At 45.7% G+C, this 12,878-nt stretch overlaps 1 long non-coding RNA gene across 1 annotated transcript; it reads left to right on the top strand.

The window, feature by feature from the left end:
- The first annotated feature begins 1,606 nt into the window (after positions 1–1,606).
- Positions 1,607–12,365, top strand: LOC122457826. The gene is made up of 3 exons (XR_006277501.1): positions 1,607–1,727; positions 10,616–10,699; positions 12,317–12,365. It is a non-coding gene; the product is annotated as an uncharacterized LOC122457826 (long non-coding RNA).
- Positions 12,366–12,878: the final 513 nt, after the last annotated feature.

Genomic DNA, 12,878 nt, shown 5'->3' on the forward strand with positions numbered 1-12,878 from the left:
GTTTTCCATGAATATCATAATCTTTGACTTTCTAATTACGTAATATTTAGCCAGTGGGAACTTCTTGTCTTTGCTACTGTTTTGCCTGTAGTAACAGTATTTTGCTTTGTTTTTATTAGTAATTGCATTTGCCGTATTTAATCTTCATGATTAGCTCTACTTCATGATAGCTTGACTGTTTCTCCCCACTTTTTGACCAATGTGTACTACTTTTGAGGTGCTGGTTGAGGAGGAAGGAATGAGCTGGATAAAACTCCCTCTTCTTGAATACTATACAGGCTTAGTTTTTCAAAACTGATGGGGAATTTTCAGTCCCCTAATTATTGCGTGTCCAACTTGAGGCTTGTCTGACTTGTCTGATTTTCTGAAAGTGCTGAGCACCCCTTCACTGAAAATTAGGCTCATTTGCAGAGTTTCAAATTGGGCTTCCTAAAATTAGAACAGCCAAATTAGGCCACAGGACATGTGAAAATTAACTCATGGCAGCTTTGATTCTGACCTCAGTCACACCACTGTAAATCAGGACTAGCTATTGAAGCAATGGCAGGGGTGTTAGCCAGGATGTCCTGAGCCTAATAAGGCAATTACATTCTACCAAGATAACCCCTCCCTCTATTTGCAGCGGATTGAGCTATTTTCAATTTTCTTCCCTGTATTATTGTGCAATGTTGCAAAGAGCTTTTCAAAAGCTATCACCATCCTCCTAGGAGACAACTGCATTTCATTAACAGGACAGTTCAAGTAAAGCTGCCTCCCTTTGAGAAGTCATTCAGAGGTGGTGGAAGCAATAACCTCCCAATAGGAGTTATGGGGGCAAACAACTTAATCAGTTTTAAGAGACAGTTGGACAAGTTTATGAGTGCAATAGTGTGATGGGGTTACTTGTGATGGTAGGTGGAGGACTCAACTGTCCTGGGACTCACTTCTGGTTTATGTCTTTCCTAAAAACTCATGCTTCAGGCCTTCAGCCAGCCACCTACTGGGGTCAGGAGGTGATCCCCCTCCCAATGTATTGTGTTTTTTTTTCTCCTTCCTCTGATGCATCAGGGATGGGCACAGCTGGAGACTGGACACTGTACAGGGTGAGCTGATGCTCTGAGATGGCACCAAGCATTATCTCTCAGAGGTGTTTAGCTGTCTGATTCTTGTTCACATGCTCAGGGTCTAACTAATTGCCACATGGGGGGGCAGGATGGAATTTTCCACTAGGTCAGACTGGCAGTGACCTAGGGAGTTTTTCACCTGCCTCTGCAATGTGTGGGTGTGGATCACTTGATAGGATTATCTCACTTAATCATTTCCCTGCCATTTTGCCAAGGCGGGGAGCAGGAGGGAAGGGAGGGAACTTGGGCACTGGTGTACCTCATTCCTTTCTGTTCTCTCCCTGGCACTGTAACAGGGTGGCTTGCCTGTAGGCTGGAGGAACCTGAGGCTGAGTCATCCTTAATTACAAGATGAGCCACACCTGACAGGAATCAGGTGATTCCTATATAAAAGGCTGAAGGGGAGTGGTGTAGCTGAGAATGCCAGAGACAGTAAGAAAGCTCATGAGACGGGGTGAACGGTGGCCACTGGGAGCTGTGGGGGGCCATGCCTTTGGACTTTATTCCAACATCAGCAAATCATGTGGCTTGCGGGCTGCAGGTTGCCCACCACTGGACTAGATGACTTGATGGTCCCTTTTGGCCTTAAACTCTATGGACAGAGTGGGGCATGTATCTGCAGAGGTAATCAGAAAAGTAATAAATGAAGACTTCCAGTTAAGCAGGAAGGGGAGGATGAAATCTATGCTATGACCCATTGAGGGCTGTGATGACCAAGGGCGGGGGGTGAGGAATCTATATTAGTCAGGATATTCAAGCTGTTGTTGTGACAGAGTTCTCAGTGAGCACAAAGCAGACAGCATTCCAAATCATGAAGCACTGTGACGTGAGCAGTAATAGCCCAGTAGCATTTAGGCCTGTCTCTGGGGGATAGGGCTCCAGCAGCTGCAGTCTGTTTCAGAAAAGCAGACTTTGACTTCCTTAGGAAACTGCTGGGCAGGATCCCCTGGGAGATTAATATGAGGGGGAAAAGAGTCCAGGAGAACTTGCTGTATTTTAAAGACGCCTTATTGAGGGTGCAAGAACAAACCATCCTGATGTGCAGAAAGAATAGCAAATATGGAGGGTGACCAGCTTGGCTTAGCAGAGAAATCTTCAGTGAACTTAAAGACAAAAAGGAAGCTTACAAGAACTGGAAACTTTGACAGATGACTAGGGAGGAATATAAAAATATTGCTCAAGCATGCAGGGATATAATCAGAAAGGCCAAAACACAACTTGAGTTGCAGCTAGCAAGGTATGTGAAGGGTAACAAGAAGGATTTCTATAGGTATGTTAACAACAAGAAAAAGGTCAGGGAAAGTGTGGGATCCTTAATGAATGGGGGAAGCAACCTAGTGACAGATGATGTGGAAGAACCTGAAGTACTCAATGCTTTTTTTGCCTTGGTCTTCACAGACAAAGTCGGCTGCCACACTGCTGTCCTGGGCAACACAGTATGGGGAGGAGGTGAGCAGCCCTCAGCGGGGAAAGAACAGGTTAAGGACTATTTAGAAAAGCTGGACATGCACAAGTTCAGGGGTCCAGATCTAAGGCATCTGAGGGTGCCGAGGGAATTGGCTGATGTGATTGCAGAGCCATTGGCCATTATCTTTGAAAACTCATGGCAATCAGGGGAGGTTCCAGGCAATTGGAAAATGGCAAATATAGTGCCCATCTTTAAAAAAGGGAAGAAGGAGAATCTGGGGAACTACAGACCGGTCAGTCTCATCTTAGTCCCTGGAAAAAGCATGGACCAGGTCCTCAAGAAAACCATTTTGAAGCCCATGAAGAAAGGAAGGTGATCAGGAACAGTCAACATGGATTCACCAATGGCAAGTCATGCCTGACCAACCTGATTGCCTTCTATGATGAGATAAGTGGCTCTGTGGGTATGGGGAAAACAGTGGACTTGATATATCTTGACTTTAGCAAAGCTTTTGATACGGTCTCCCACAGTATTCTTATCAGCAAGTTAAAAAAATATGGACTGAATGAATAGACTAAATAAAAATAAATAAATAACGTGGCTAGAAAGCTGGCTAGATTGTCGGGCTCAGTGGGTACTGATCAACGGCTCAATGTCTAGTTGGCAACCAGTATCAAGCGGTGTACCCCAGACGTTGGTCCTGGGGATGGTTTTGTTTAACATCTTTATTAATGATCTAGATGATGGGATGGATTGCACCCTCAGCAAGTTTGCAGATGACACTAAATTGGAGGGAGAAGTAGATATGTTGGAGGGTAGGGATAGGGTCCTGAGTGACCTGGACAAATTGGAGGATAGGGCCAAAAGAAATCTGATGAGGTTCAACAAGGACAAGTGCAGAGTCCTGCACTTAGGACAGAAGAATCCCATGCACCACTAGATGCTGGGGACTGACTGGCTAAGCAGCAGTTCTGCAGAAAAGGACCTGGAGATTACAGTGGATGAGAAGCTGGATATGAGTCAGCAGTGTGCCCTTGTTGCCAAGAAGGCTAACTGCATAAGGGGCAGCATTAGTAGAAGCATGGCCACCAGATTGAGGGAAGTGATTATTCCTCTCTTTTCGGCACTGGTGAGTACAAATCTGGAGTATTGCGTCCAGTTCAATTAATACATCTGGAGTATTGCGTCCAGTTTTGGGCCCCCTACTACAGAAAGGATATGGACAAATTGGAAAGAGTTTAGCTGAGGGCAACAAAAATAATCAGGGGGTTGGGGCACATGACTTACGAGGAGAGGCTGAGAACTGGGCTTGTTTAGTCTGCAGAAGAGTGAGGGGGAATTTGATAGCAGACCTCTACTACCTGAAAGGCGGGGTTCCAAAGGGGATGGAGCTCGGCTGCTCTCAGTGGTGACAGATGACAGAACAAGGAGGAATGGTCTCAAGTTGCAGTGCGGGAAGTCTAAGTTGGATATTAGGAAACACTATTTCACTAGGAGGGTGGTGAAGCACTGGAATGAGTTATCAGGGAGGTGATGGAATCTCCATCCTTAGAGGTTTTTAAGGCCCGGCTTGACAAAGCTGTGGCTGGGATGATTTAGTTGGTGTTGGTCCTGCTTTGAGCAGGGAGTTGGACTAGATGACCTCCTGATATCTCTTCTAACCCTAATCTTCTATGATTCTATGTTGAGGTGCACAGTATTGTCTGAAGTGACTAAACTGCTCTCTGCACTGTATGTTTAGCTTTTGTTTGTTGGGTAACTTCAGATCCTGAGATGATGATGAAGAAGATGATGAGGATTAGCCATTCTAGTAGGGACCATACAAACACAACAAATAGATGTTACCTGCCCTAAATATAAAATATGACTTTGATTGCAAAAACTGGGAAAGATTATGCAATTCTTAATCGGGCAGTCCCCGTTTTGGGATTAATATTTCAGGTTTTTTTGCCACCAGGTTTGGGCCAGAATTGAGGAGTTCAGGGTGCAGGAGGATGCTCTGGGCTGGGAGGAGGGGTTCGGAGGGCAGGACGGGGATCAGGACTGGGGCAGGGGCACGGGAGGGGATTGGAGATGCAGGCTGTTGATGGCACTTACCTCGGGCAGCTCCCAGAAGCAGTGGCATATCCCCTCTCCGGCTCCTACATGGAGGCACAGCCAGGCAGCTCTGCATGTTGCCCAATCCACAGGCGCTGCCCCCAAAGCTCGCATTGGAAGCAGTTCCCGGCCAATGGGAGCAGCGGAGCGGCACTTGAGGTGGGGGCAGTGCATGGAGCCCCTTGGCTGTCCCTTCGCCTAGGAGCTGGAGTGGGGACATGCTGCTGCTCCCTGCCTTAGCCCCGCTGCGCAGCCAACTGGACTTTTAACGGCCCCATCAGCAGTGCTAACCATAGCCACCAGAGTCCCTTTTCGACTGGGCGTTCTAATCAAAAACCAGACACCTGGGAGTTCTAGCTCTCCTCCATGCTGATTAGGCCTCAACTGGAGTTTTGTGTCCACTTCTGGGTACAATGTTTCAGGAAAGATGTGGACAAATTGGAGAAAGTCCAGAGAAGAACAATAAAAATGATTAAAGGTCTAGAAAACATGATTTATGAGGGCAGATTGAAAAATTGGGTTTGTTTAGTCTGGAGAAGAGAAGACTGAGAGGAGACATAACAGTTTTCAAGTAGATAAAAGGTTGCTACAAGGAAGAGGGAGAAAAATTGTTCTCCTTAATCTCTGAGTTAAGGAAGGGTGGTTTAGGTTGGACATTAGGAAAAATTTCCTAACTGTCAAGGTGGTTAAGCACTGGAATAAATTGCCCAGGGAGGTTTCGAAATCTCCATCATTGGAGATTTTTAAGATTAGGTTAGAAAAACACCTGTCAGGGATGGTCTAGATAATATCTAGTCTTACCATGGGTGTAGGGGACTGGACTAGATGACCCCTCAAGGTCCCTTCCTGTCCTACAATTCTGAGTTCAAAATGCTTACTTGTCTATAGAGTAGCAGCCGTGTTAGTCTGTATTCGCAAAAAGAAAAGGAGTACTTGTGGCACCTGAGAGACTAACAAATTTATTAGAGCATAAGCTTTCGTGAGCTACAGCTCACTTCATCGGATGCATCCGATGAAGTGAGCTGTAGCTCACGAAAGCTTATGCTCTAATAAATTTGTTAGTCTCTCAGGTGCCACAAGTACTCCTTTTCTTTTTACTTGTCTATAGACTCTGCTGGGAGCAGTATCCCCCTTCCCTTCCACAGAGGGGAAAGAATGGTTTGAACTCAGGCACCCAGCACAATGGAGTCCCAATCTGATTGGGGCATTTGTGTGTCACTGCAATATAAATGTTTACCAGCAGGACTTTGTACAGCATTGGCACTTAATTAGTTGACTCCTGTAGTAATCAAGGATGTAGCCCATACTAATTTTTCTTTATCATAATGGACATACAAATTCTTGTTCCAGCACTCCAAAGTAAAATTCAGTTTTGATAACAAAATCTACTGGAGCAGAACATTCCATATTTCTATGAAGTATTCATTCACTTTTGAACAACTGACATTTTTCCTTCTGATTTGACACATGCAATTTTGCTTTCAGTGTTTACATATTGTCTGTACTTTTGACAAGTAACAGTGTATATTAAACTGTTATTATGGTATAAAACAATGACAACATATTTAAAAGGAACAGAAAACTCTGTATTAATTAGGTAGTATTTTTCTGTTCCTGGCAGCTTTCTGGGAATGGAAGTGTAAGTATCTGAGAGGTTCATTGCAATGGAAATTGAAATAATGGCATTTTGCTATTCTCCAAGCTGGGACAGCAAAATTTGTGGCAGAATAAGTCATTGCGACAAGTTTGTGACTGAGCCAGTACTAGAACTGTCTGTATTTTCTCTTTAAAGCTCTATAATGAAATCAACTGTGAAAATGGCTTTGTGGGGATCTATGTTTGTGGGGATCTATGTTTGGTTCACAATGATTCCAGATCAAATGTGCTCAGTTCATAAAAGTAAACATTTTTCTGTCAGCCCTGCAAACTAACCACAGGTACTTTACTTCTTGCTCATCATCAGCTGTAAAAAACTTTCTGCTGGGCAAGTTATGCCTTTAGGTACAACCCCATTCTCTTTAAGTTCTGCTGTCACTGACTGACATGAACACCACTGCTTTCAATAGGCCTGCACATCTGTAATTGACTGGCCCTTAGTAAACAATTGTTTTGATGATTCACAAGAAGGAATAGGATGCAGCTCCGTCTCTCTCTCTCAGATATGTTTGATCTGCAAGGCTAAAGGAACAAAAGCAGTACAAATATAGTTTGCCGCTACAAGGGGCAGATGTGACCATGAATACCAGCAGGCAACAGAAGTGAATAATAAGAAGGTGCCATTTTCAAACAGTCACTTTTCTGATCAGAACTGCCCATTGATGTAACCGGTATGTGAAAGGCTGTTTGATTTCTAGATGCTCTTCAGACACTATCACTTTCAAAGGGAAATCTCTCCTTACAGTTTAAATGGGATCTCCTTATCATAGGATTAGTCCACTTGGACTCATTAATGGAGCGTGAATTTTAGTGACTAACAAAATCTTTATAACCTTCAAGCTGCTCCCCCTCCATCCTTTACATTTCCTGCTCCCCGTCTCATACACTGCTATGTCTACACATACTCGTGCAAGTATGTGTGATTCCCAGCACACACACGCACATACTTGCACGAGCTTTCATCAAGCTAGCAGGCTAAAAGTGGTCGTGTAGCTGAGGTAGGACAGGCAGCAGTGAGCAGAGGCACAGGCTGTCTGTGTCCAGTACAAATGGGCCTGAATGTCGTGTATATACTTGGCACAGCTGCCATTCCTGCTGCCCATGCTACCCTGGCTATTCTACTCAATGAGAGCTAGCAAAAGAGAGCCAGCTACATGAGATGGAAATAACTTCTAGTTCCCATTGTAGACACAGTCAGAGACATTAGTCCCACATAACTCCTACTGCAAACACCCCCGCCTCCTGATGACAGATGGGTTCTAACCCGAGACTGAGCACTTCATAAAGTTACTACAGAAGTTACATGTCTCCCTCTGTTTAGTAAAATATTAGTGAAAATATAGGGATGAAATGTAAGAAATGGGTCACACCAGATGCTGGAAGGCAGAGTAAGAGAGAAAGCACTAGGAAAAGGAAGGATGGAAAAAGGAGGGCAAGGATCAGGAGGAGCAAGAGATTAAGAGATTGAGATGGAGGAGAGAGATACAATTTCCTTTCCTGATTTTCCCTTAGAGCCTGATGAGAAGGAAAGAAAGAAATGAAGAATGAAAAAAGTAATGAATGTTGTTAAAAGGAAACTGAGCAAAATCACGCCTGACACAGCAAGATGAAAGTGAAAGGAAAGAACAAGGTGGAGTGAAGGAAACTGGGGTCAGGGGAGAGACGGAAGAATAAAAATGCGTCTGCTCTCATGAGTTGCCTGCGCTGCAGTGCAGGGAGCTAATTCACAGCTGTGTGCTGGAGATTTTGGTCCCCTCAGCTGAAGCCCACAGCCACTTCAGGAAGTACTTTTAGTGGTCTCAGGCTGTGGAATGGGCTTCTGAGTATTCTAGATAGTGTTTAGCTTGTTGTGAGAAAAGAACAAAACAATCCTAGAGGGCATCACGATGGGGAAGGGCAGAGAGAGCCACACAAGGGAACAGTGAGGGTGACACAAAGTGGTAAGAATTGGAAACAGAAAGGGAAGGCTTGACAAGGCAAAGAAGGGGAGAGGGAGTCAATTCCATTGTTTGTTCCTTAAAAATGCGAGTGTGAAAAAGTTATCAAAAAAAAGATGCATTGTGTTTGACTTTTATGCAGGCACATTGGACTTCTGCTGTGAGGAACACATGTGGAGCTTCTACTTCCTTTGAAGAGAAAGTGTGCTCTTCTTCTGCACCAGGCTCTGCTTAGCTAGGGCACTCTGTCCTATCCTGGTGGATGATGACTGAGTCATAGTTATTCACACCTTTGTCACCTGTTGGCTGGACTACAGCAATGTGATATACCTGGAGATGACGCCTTCAGCACTTAGAAAACTCCAGCTGGTGCACAATACTGCAGCATGTCTCCTCAGCAATGCAGGCTACCATAAGAATATCACATTTGTCCTCTGCTGCCTACACTGTTTCCCCATAGAATATTGAATCAAGATCTTGGTTCTTATCTGCAAGGTGCTCTGTGGCCTGGGCCCAGGGTATCTAAAAAATCACGTAAAGCTCCAGAATGAAGATTGTGGTTGACAACTTCACTCCTGTGGAACAGTAAAACTCAGTACAATACAGGCAAAACAAGAGACCCAATTTTCTTAGGGGTTGGGCCGAGACAGTAGAATGAACTCCCCCAGAAACAAAGGACTATCACAAATCTGCACCACTTTCTGCTCCAAGTGCAAGGCATGCTTCTTTGACCTTGCATTCTCTAATATACATACCTAGCAACATGTATATTAAAAAACAAAACATACTATCAAAACAAGACTGTCCTCTGCACATAATTCTTTTGGAGAGAGGATGGCCTAGTGACAGATGATGTGGAAAAAGCTGAAGTACTCAATGCTTTTTTTGCCTTGGTCTTCACAGTTAAGGTCAGCACCCACACTGCTGTCCTGGGCAACACAATATGGGGAGGAGGTGAGCAGCCCTCAGTGGGGAAAGAACAGGTTAAAGACTATTTAGAAAAGCTGGACATGCACAAGTCCATGGGTCCAGATCTAAAGCATCTGAGGGTGCTGAGGGAATTGGCTGATGTGATTGCATAGCCATTGGCCATTATCTTTGAAAACTCATGGCAATCAGGGGAGGTTCCAGGCAATTGGAAAAAGGCAACTATAGTGCCCATCTTTAAAAAAGGGAAGAAGGAGAACCTGGGGAATTACAGACCGGTCAGTCTCATCTCAGTCCCTGGAAAAAGCATGTAGCAAGCCCTCAAGGAAACCATTTTGCAGCACTTGGAGGAGAGGAAGGTGATCGGGAACAGTCAACATGGATTCACCAATGGCAAGTCATGCCTGACCAACCTGATTGTCTTCTATGATGAGATAAGTGGCTCTGTGGATATGTGGAAAACAGTGGATGTGATATATCTTGACTTTAGCAAAGCTTTTGATATGATCTCCCACAGTATTCTTGCCAGCAAGCTAAAAAAGTATGGACTGGATGAATGAACGATAAGGTGGATAGAAAGCTGGCTACATTGTCAGGCTCAACGGGTAGTGATCAACGGCTCCATGTCTAGTTGGCAGCCAGTATCAAGCGGTGTACCCCAGACGTTGGTCCTGGGGATGGTTTTGTTCAACATCTTTATTAATGATCCGGAGGATGGGAATGGATTGCACCCTCAGCAAGTTTGCAGATTACACTAAACTGGGGGGAGAAGTAGATATGCTGGAGGGTAGCGATAGGGTCCCGAGTGACCTGGACAAATTGGAGGATAGGGCCAAAAGAAATCTGATGAGGTTCAACAAGGACAAGTGCAGAGTCCTGCACTTAGGACAGAAGAATCCCATGCACCACTAGATGCTGGGGACTGACTGGCTAAGCAGCAGTTCTGCAGAAAAGGACCTGGAGATTACAGTGGATGAGAAGCTGGATATGAGTCAGCAGTGTGCCCTTGTTGCCAAGAAGGCTAACAGCATATTGGGCTGCATTAGTAGAAGCATTGCCAGCAGATCGAGGGACGTGATTATTCCCCTCTATTTGGCACTCATGAGGACACATCTGGAGTATTGTGTCCAGTTTTGGGCCCCCCACAACAGGAAGGACATGGAAAAATTGGAGAGAGTCCAGCAGAGGTCAACGAAAATGATCAGGGGGCTGGGCTGTAAGGATTTTTAGGGAGCTTATCTGACCAGAAGACTTCAGGGAGACTTTCAGTATACCTCCTGCTGGGTCCCTGCTCAAGCCAATCTATCAGAGCTGGAATAAAAGAAACCACCAGACGGATATGGACTCACAACAACAATTTATTTATTAAAGGAGAAGGAAGGAAGGGGAGGGGATGGATTAAGGACACTGGAGATTTTGAATATAAGCATACACATGCACACACACACACACTCAATAAAGCAAAGATGTTTTTCTACCTCCTTCAGTTACTGCAGGTGGGGAGGTTGCAGAATCTGGACTGGTGAGGTCAGCGATGGACACCAACAGTGGATCACAGGTGTTGAAGACAGGTACCTAACCCTATCTCAGACCCACCCTATCCCTGGCTGCGTCGTCTATGGGTGAGTGTCAGATCTAACTAACCGGATCTAGTCCAACAGTACACATCTGCTTCCCAAAGGAAAATAACTAATAAACCCCAAAATGACAACTTCATTCAGTGAGTGGCTACTTCAGGCCAGTAACCAATGTGGAAGGTGTACCACACCTCGGAGAGAGAGCTTTTAGACACCTGAGCCCCAAAGATTCCAGTGCTCAAGAGCCCCGGCCCTTCCCTTGGTTTCTTTATATAGAAACTGGTTACTTGGCAACAACTGATTCCCGCTCTTTTCACTTTCCTGCCTTTTTCCCAGAATAGGGGAACAAGAAACTGTCACAACATGGAGGTCATCTTGTTCTTATCCAGACCAAGATGGCCACCTAATAAACAATGCCCTAAAATCCAACTGGGTGTGTGCCTTCCCCCCAAATATGGAAGGGCTGTAATTAACAGGGGCACATGATTTACAAGGAGAGGCTGAGAGAACTGGGCTTGTTTAATCTGCAGAAGAGAAGAGTGAGGGAGGATTTGATAGCAGCCTTCAGCTACCTGAAGGGGGGTTCCAAAGAGGATGGAGCTAGGCTGTTCTCAGTGTTGGCAGATGACAGAACAAGGAGCAATGGTCTCAAGTTGTAGTGGGGGGAGGTTTAGGTTGGATATGGAAACACTATTTCACTAGGAGGGTGGTGAAGCACTGGAATGGGTTACCTAGGAAGGTGGTGGAATCTCCTTCCTTAGAGGTTTTTAAGACCCAGCTTGACAAAGCCGTGGCTGGGATGATTTAGTTGGTGTTGGTCCTGCTTTCAGCAGGGAATTGGACCAGATGACCTCCTGAGGTCTCTTTCAGCCCTAATCTTCTATGTTTCTATGAGAGAACAAACAACACATGACTGATGTCAGTCCTGTTGTTTAATACATTACTGGAAGGCGCTCAGATACTATGGTGATGAGCATGGGTGGCATGGTTCTGCTGGCTGCGGGAGGCTAGCCCCAGCCCTGCCCCGCCCCTTCTGCCTGAGGCCACTCCCCTTCTGCCCCACCCAAAGCCCAGACCCTCCCACCCCAGGCCACTTGCCCAGTCCCGCCCCAGGCTAGCCCCCCAGTCCTGGAGCGCTGGGGTGGCGGGTGGCCCCAGCCTCCCCAGCCTGGGAGCACCAGGAAGGCAGGCAGTGCATGGTCGCATTCCCCCCCAGCCTTGGAGTGTGGGCAGCAGGCGGCTCCAGCCTCCCCAGCCACTGAGCACAGGAGGGCGGGTGGCATGAAACCCCAGTCTCCCTGGCCCCGGAGTGCTGGGAAAGCAGGCGGTGCACAGCCCCAGTCTCCCCAGCCCCAGAGGGCGGGTGGTGTGTGACTGCAGCCTCCCCAGTTCTAGACTGCCGGAAAGGCAGGCGGTGCACAGCCCCAGAGCACTGTGGGGCTGGAGCAGGACTGGAGGTGCTGTACACAGGGAGCAGGTGGGAGGCACAGCCTCCCCCAGCCTATGTGACCCACCGCCCAGGGTGTTGAGCATGGTATAAGAAGCTATATAGAATGGAATAGAGTGGTCTGGTCTATGTCCCTTCTCTTATCCCCCTCTCTTTTGGGAAAGACCAGCGCTCAGTGACTGCAAGCACAGGGATTGTGACAGGCATGTGGACCAGAGTGTAAGTAGACAAAGCTTTCTTGTGCCCTCTTCCTCCCCCCAATCTCCTTGTGTACCTTCACAGGGCTAGTCAAAAACCAGATCTGATTAGAATTTCATAATTACAGTAATGATATTTATGGCTATAGTCTCATGAGGCTTTTTAAAAAAATCTAAGAATAAAAGGTGGGTCAAAATGTCTTTCTAGCAGATATTCAGTTACCCTAACATCAACTGTAACTGTATATATAACCAGTGAATGAATGCTGTTTCTCCAGACCACAGGAGAGGGTGACCACTAAAATTAATGTAATTTCCTCTCTGCAATATGACCTAGCTACATCTTGGAATCGGGATAGATTTCTGCAATCTTTGTTTCCAAAAAGACAAAATCTTTCTGCAATATTTATACTATTTTTAACCATCATTGCTGTGTATTTGGCCAATGGGGGTCAATCAATGACTTATCTCAGTTTTGAGTGAATGGAAAAAATAGTGATTATAGTGATTCATTCATGCTGTTATATAC

The sequence above is a fragment of the Dermochelys coriacea genome, chromosome 1, assembly GCF_009764565.3.
Source record: "Dermochelys coriacea isolate rDerCor1 chromosome 1, rDerCor1.pri.v4, whole genome shotgun sequence".
Taxonomy (NCBI): Eukaryota; Metazoa; Chordata; order Testudines; family Dermochelyidae; genus Dermochelys; species Dermochelys coriacea.